Raw genomic sequence first — 7,721 nt, forward strand, 5'->3', positions numbered from 1 at the left:
GCAAGTGAGATTCCATGAAATCCAGTCAGGATGCTCACAGTGGGTGGGTGCCTCTAAAAGTTATACATTAATGTGGGTACACTCAGAGTTATCTAACATCACTTGTAAATCATTGGAAATCAGAATCATAGGGCACTTCAAAGAGTGCTGATCATCTTCAGGTGTTGGGAATTATTTACTAAAAGGCAACAAGAGAAAACAAGACTATCAGCAAGGCTTTTCTCAAATAACAGGGCCATGGAATGAGTCCACAGAGCCAGACTAGTGCTTGAATATTTACAGACAGTGAATAGGCTTCGCACCGAAGTGCACAGCAGTGGGAACACGGGCTGCGGAAGCAGACATGTTCGTTTGTTCTGCTAGAATGCCAAGGGGATGGGATGTGTTTTTCCTTGTAAGAGCCATGTGATTTTCAAGTGTTATCTAAAGAAAAATTTTGCAGATAAATCCATTTCCTATAGACAGAGACTGCCATTTGAGAACTGTTATCTTTACTTAACACTTGTGGTGTGTCAGAGGGACCAGCAGTCCTAGTTTGCTGGATCTGGGTGGTATGCTAGGACGCAGGAGTTTCAGTTTTAAAATCAGGACAGTCCATAGCAAACTTGGATGAGTTGGTTTATCCCTGAGTGCTTCCTAGTCCTTTAGATTATGGCCCTCTCCCCTCCTAGTCTTCTCCTTCCCCCCACCAGTTTAAATCAGTAGTTCTCCAGCTTGGCTACACACTAGCCCCATCTGGGGAACTCTGTAAACTCCCAATGCCCTGGCCACACCTCAGACCCGTGACATCACAAGTTCTGGGCACTTGAACATCGGTGTTTAGAGTCACTGCTCCAAGGAGGTTCCAAGTTAACAACTGGTGAGGAAAGAATGAAGCTGTTAAGGCCCATTCCTACTTAAAAGAAATCCTTCTGTAAACCAAAAGCCTCATGACAAGAATAATCTCATGTTAATTTGGTAATTTTGTGTTTTGCTCTCAGTGTGTTTTAAAAACAAGGCCCAGCAGTAGATGCTCATGGGTGGGCACTTATCACCTCTGAGCATTTCGAAAAATAATTGGCATTTATAGTTTTACAATCAAGTAAGCTTGAACAAGAACAAAATGAATTAGACTTGGATATTACTAAAAGGCCCTTATAATTGGCAATGTTAGCAATCTTCATAGCTCTTAAAATATCTCCCTTAATCTGATCCATTATTGGGCTTCAAGTCATGAAGGACAAAGGAGGCCTGGGTACTGAACACAGACAGAGCAGGGTCTGAGTCTTTCCTCTGCCATTTATTCCATATGCGAAGGTCAAGTCATTTCACCTCCCTGAACCTCAGTGAAAGGGAAAAGTACAGAATTAATATATTGAGTTTTATTCAGTGCCTGGCACCTGGTAGGCACTCAAGAAGGAATATCTTTACCCACCTACATGAAAAATGAAGTAAGTGTGCACCTACCTGATAAATGATTGCTTATTGTGTGGGAAAACCAATATTTGTTTTAAAAAAAGTGGCTTTGAAAGTCCCTTTTCTGAACCAAGAGAATCCTTCATTCAGAACAGCAGGCAATTGAAATCCTTCCCAGCCCATTTCCACATAGCTCTTTCCAGTTCTCTGGAAGACACTGTATTACAGTTTAAGCCACAGGATTTGGTCGGTGCCTCTCTGGGCTGCTGCTCATTGATGTGGCCTTAGGATCTTGGTCATTGGGAATAAAGCCACATTCACCAGCAGAGACAAGAAGGAAAGGAGCATGTGCTCTGGGCAAGGAATAGGCGCCCTGAGTTTACCTCAGTCTGGTCCAGAGGGATGGCAGGGGGGTGGGGGGGTGGGGGGGAGCATCTGGGTGCAGATTAAATCATCTAAGAGAACTGCCTGTACCTGGCGTATGGGAGCAGCCAGAAAGAGGGAAGTACTTATGCCATCTACTCTAAGGGGGAGCCTACCATCCAGCCATGCTCACCCTGAGTCCTCACTTACACTCCAATTCTGCGCATTGGAGGGGTTCTGTGTTTGTCCTGCCCACCCACTACTCTGAATTTACAGAAAATGAGGCCCTAGCCCCAAGACTTCTGATCTATTCACAGGTATACAAGTTGGGTTTCTATTGTCTGATGTCCTCCTAAAAAAGAATAAAGGTTTTTCTCCAGTCTCCAGATGTTGCCACCTTATCAAACAGCCTGTGCATACCATTGGCTCATTTCATTTTAGTCTCCTTCATTCCAGGGAAGTTGATGGGGCCAGATGGTCTAGATGAACGTAATGTTCAGCTATTCACTGTTTACAAGACTAATTTTCAATTAGTTCCTTAGAGAAACACAGATTCTGATGTAGACCAGTGGCTCCCAATCTGGATGATTATCAGAAACAACAGAAGTGCTTTATAAAAGTCCCAATTCCTGGGCTGCACTCAGATCTATGAACTCTGAATCTCAGGGGTAATCTGAGTGAGGAATCTCCAGGTAGATAGTGTCAGAATTGAATCAAGGGACTTCTGGTCAAGATAGCAGCATAGGTCAAAACAGCTTGCCTCTCTCACAACCACATCAAAATTACCACTAAAATATAGAACAACCATCACTCATAACTGGCAGAAATTAAGATGAATGGAAGTCTGACAACTACAGAAATAAAGAAACCACATCAATCCAGACTGGTAGAAGGGATGCAGATGTGGGACACACTGGTCCCACAACCATGTGTGGTGGATAAGAATTAGGGAGGGATACCTCAGGAGCGAGGAGTCCCAACTCCACCCCAGGCTCCCCAACCCAGAATTCCTATACCAAGAAGATAAGTCTCCCTAACTTCTGGCTGCAAAAACCAGCAGGGACTGAGTCAGTGGAAGACACTTCTGGAGTGCCAAGCAGTTCTCCTTTAAGAATCCACACATGGACTTACAGATTCACTCCCTCCGAGTTCCAGCACCAGGGTAGAAGCTTGAAAGGTAGCAGTGGCATGTGAAGAGGAACTGAAGTATCTGGCATCAAGGTGGAACCTGGGAAACAGCTTTCTCTCAGACAGAAAAGGCAGGCAGAGGCCACTGTCCCTTTTCTGATCCTTCCTCCTACAAAACCACAGAGCTGGCAGGCAGGTGCCATATCTGAGACCCCATCAACCTGGTGAACAGTTTGCCCCACCCTGGAGGTCCTCTGAGACTCCATCCCACCCAACTTACGGGCCCAGGCAAAACGTTAACCATGACTTTTCCATATGAATGGCTGGTCTTGGCTCATGCTTCATAACTTCCTAAATCATATCAACAAGCAACAGCTGGCCTCAGTAAAACCCCAGCCCCCATACCTCTTGCTAAGTGGTCCCAGGCCCAGCACTAGGAGCAGCTTCACCTGGGAATCTCCAAGCCTAGCACAAGCAACAGTCATCTCAGATTGCTTTATAGCTCATGCAGAATGACCCTGGGCAGAACACAGGTGGGGACTGACCTGGACCTGCACCACCTGGGAAGCCCCAGTGCCTGTTTACCCAGTGGACAGGTACAGACCACATCAGAGCACCACCACTCTGCTCCTGCACAGCTAATCCTCTATGGAGGGTGGAGGTTGATGGTCAGTGGTCATAGCCAGTCCTTGTAGCTGACTGGCCTAGGCAAATCTCTCCCATTGACCTGCCAATAGCATTCGAGGCTCAGCTACAAGAGGAGGCTCAACTACAACTCAACCCACATGAAGGTACCCAGCTTGGGTGATAGGGGGAGCTGTGCCACTGGACCCTATAGGACACCTACTACATTAGGTCATGCTACCAAGACATGGAGTCATAGTGGCTCTACCTAATGTATAGAAACAAACACAGGGAAATAAGGAGATAAAGAAATATGATCCAAATAAAAGAACATATCAAAACTCCAAAAAAGGAACTAAACAAAATGGAGGTAAGCAATCTATCAGATCCAGAGTTCAAAACATTGGTTATAAGGAGGCTCAAGGAACTTAGTGAGGACCTCATCAACATAAAAAAGATACAGTCAGAAAGGAAGGATACACTAATTGAAATAAAGAACAATTTAGAGGGAAACAACAGTAGAGTGGATGAAGCTGAGAATCACTTCAATGATTTGGAACATAAGGAAGCAAAAAACAACCGATTAGAACAAGAAGAAGAAGGAGGAGAAGGAGGAGAAGGAAGAGGAGGAGGAGGAGGAATAGGAATCCAAAAAATGAGGATGGTATAAGCAGCCTCTGGAACAACTTCAAGTGTTCCAACATTCACATCATAAGGGTGTGAGAAGGAAAAAAGAAAGAGCAAGAAATTGGAAATGTATTTTAAAAAAATAATGAAAAAAAAACCTTCCCTTATTTGGTGAAGGAAATAGACATGTAAGTCCAGGAAGCACAGAGAGTCCCAAACAAGATGGATACAAAGAGGTCCAATCCAAGATACATCATAATTAAAATGCTAAAGTTTAAAGAGAAAAAGAAAATCTTAAAAGTAGCAAGAGAAAAGCAGTTAGTTACCTACAGGGGAGTTCCCATTAGTCTGTGAGCTGATTTCTCAGAAGAAACTTTGCAGGCTAGAAGGGACTGGCAGGAAATATTCAAAGTCATGAAAATCAGGGCCCTACAGCCAAGATTGCTCTACCCAGCAAAGCTATCATGTAGAATCGAAGGGAAAAATAAAAGCTTTCCACACAAGAAAAAACTAAAGGAATTCATCATCCCCAAACTATTATATGAAATGTTAAAGGGACTTATTTAAGAAGATCAAAACTATGAACAATAAAATGGCAATAAATACATATCTATCAACAACTGAATCTAAAAAGCAAACTGAGCAAACAAGACCAGAGAGAATCAGGGATAGAGAGCATTTTGATGGTTGCCAGACAGGGTATGGGGGAATGGATAAAGGGTGAGGGGCACAAATTGCTAGTTACAGAATAGCCATGAGGGTGTAAAGTACCTATAGGAAATAGAGTAATCAAAGAACTTGTATGCATGACATGAACAACGGTGTGGGGACTGCCAGAGGGAATGAGGGTGCAGGGGGACAAAAGGAGAAAAAATAGGGACAACTGTAACAGCGTAGTCAATAAAATATAATTTAGAAAACAAAAAACAAAATAAAAATTAAAAACAAAGAATTGAATCAGATTATAGGACACCTAGCTGGTATCACTGAGAATCGCTTGGGGGTGTCTGTGTGTGTGTATTGTGGGAGGAAACCATGCATTTAGTGACTAGAGATGTCAGAAGTGAAGTGTTCTGTGTGAGCTGTAATGGAGACACATGGAAGAAGTGAGTTTTTCCCTTACATCTGCACCCTGTTGATAGCCAGAGATAATCATTTCCATTTTTCTCCCTAGATGACAAGCATTCCGGGCGAGGCCAGGGCCACGTGCCCAGACTGCCAGTGCGGTCTCCCTCAGACTTATCTCAAGCCATCAGCAGACCCCCTTTCGGCTTTTCCTTCTGACCTCGGTAAAAACTGATCTTTTGCAAAAGACCAACCGTTCTTTTTTTTTTACCCCTTTGTGCTGAAATGCCTTTTCCAAGCAAATGAAATCAATGATTTCTTTCATGATATACCTAATGGTTTCTTTTGAAATTGACTTTTGAACTTAGCTTTCAGCTGCACATCCTATTTGGAACATTTGGGAGACTACAGGATTCAGAAACCAATAATTATCATCCTTGGGGGAAATACCTAATAAACTGTGGTTTTGATTGGCCAGGTAGGGCTTTTTTGTAATGACATGATCCTGAGGGAACAGCCAACCTTTTCAACTAGTTCTAAATTCCCTCAAAAGTCAGTCAAAATCCCCTCCACTACCAAGGGTGAAAGATGTGGGCACCTTAAAAATATATTTTCTGGACACACCTCTACAACTATATGTACCACAATAACGTTGTAGACAGACATACAGGGGACAGAACATGAAGGAATTCTTAACTCTGAAAAGGACCAGAGGGCAGTGATACCCATGAGGGGGAATCTCACATCTGGATGGAATACCCACCTTTACTACCTTCCAACTTTCACCTGTCTGATTGTTTTGGTTTTGCTGAATCCAGTTTCCTCTGAATAACACAGGTGGTAATAATGAGAGCTAATATTTTTTGAAAACTTACCATGTGCCTAGCATGGCCAAGGCTCTCAGATGTGTGCTGTCGCATTCAATCCCTATAGAAGTCTGTGCGATAGGTAAGCACTGTTATAATCCTTTCCCCAGTTTTATAGATGAGAAAGTCGAGGCAAAGAGAGGCTTACTAAACTGTCTGAGGCCACAGGTGCCAAACCAGTGGACCACACTGTCAACAACTCTCCCAGGCATGTTGACATATGTATAGAAAAGGATCCCCTTCCCTTTCTACCCCACTCTCTTCTGTGTCATTGTCACTTCCATCGCACCCAAGAGATGGCTCATGGATGCTCTTCTAATGTCATCCCCTGGTTATTCTTGAAACTCAGAACGACTCAGAACTCTTTTCACACCACCGTATTCCTGGTGCCAGACACAACGTGGATGTGACACCTGGGGCACGCCCCTTCCTGCCTGGTCCCACCTCTCCTCTGTCTCCCACGTGCTGGAACCCAGACATGGGACTCAAATCAGAGCTTCCATAAACAGTACTTACACTGAAAAGACCACATTTTTGTGTGTTTCATTCTTATTTTAACAGTGATGATATAGCAGGAGTAGTAGAAGCAGCAGCAGCAGGTCCCATTAATGAGCACTTTCTACGAGCCCTGCACTGTGCTAATTGAATCACTGCCTTAATTTAATCTCTTCAAACACCCTGCAAGGTCGATGTTACTATCTCCATCTTAGAAATGAGAAAACAGACTTGGAGAGATTTTTTACCCAATTTAATAGATAAGTTACTGAGCTGAGAATTGAAACAAGTGTATGTGATTCCAAATCCATTTTTTCAGCTTCTTCCTTTTGAAACTAGTGGCATCAAGAAGGGTTTTGAGTTCCCACCCAGTGCCAATCACTGGGCTGTGCCTCTGTTTACCAGGAAGTTTACTGTTTTCTCGCTTATTGTCTAATTTCCAAAAGTGAATTGAGGAAAAGTTGAAAGAGCGAACTGAATTGACATCTGAGGCTCCAGGAATGAGCGGTTTCTCCTCTCCAAAGGCCATAACAACACCTCACAGACGATGCACATTCTTCATCCGCACCATCTCCCTCTCTGCCTATAGCCCACCTCCTCTCTGATCTCTCCTACTCTCCGCCTCCATATTCGGGTATCAATTTATAGGAGAAGAATAAAGTGTTCTAGCTTCTACCTGGGGCTATCAAAAAATTATCTACTTTGTCTTGGATGCAAGGAAAAGTTTATTTGAAAAAATAAGGGACTGGTGCTGAAAGCATTTGAGTGGTCGAGCCTGTGTTAAGGCCATGCTACCTGGCAGGATTAAGACCCAGCAAAGCACTTTGATGTCAAATCCGTTAGAAATGCAACCTAGCTAGTGAAGGCTGATGGGGCCCTCTGCTGCCTGCAGGGGCCTTCTCTTGCCCCCGCCCCACACACACACGGTACTGTGGCCCATGGGAGTGCCTTCCCCTCTTCTGTCGCTCACCACTCAGACAACGTTGTGGGGTGAGGACAGTACAGGCTTTGACACCTGAAAGACTTTGCGTTTGACCCTTGATTTAACTTCTCACTGGTAGCTTCTAAGCCTCAATTTCTTAATCTGCTAAAAGAAGGTGACAACAGCCCACTGCAGGGTTTTCTAAGGATTCAATGAGATAGCATTGAGAAAGGCAC

The sequence above is a fragment of the Phyllostomus hastatus genome, unplaced genomic scaffold (genome assembly GCF_019186645.2).
Source record: "Phyllostomus hastatus isolate PE091 unplaced genomic scaffold, TTU_PhHast_1.1 phas_contig_58, whole genome shotgun sequence".
In the NCBI taxonomy this organism is placed as follows: domain Eukaryota; kingdom Metazoa; phylum Chordata; class Mammalia; order Chiroptera; family Phyllostomidae; genus Phyllostomus; species Phyllostomus hastatus.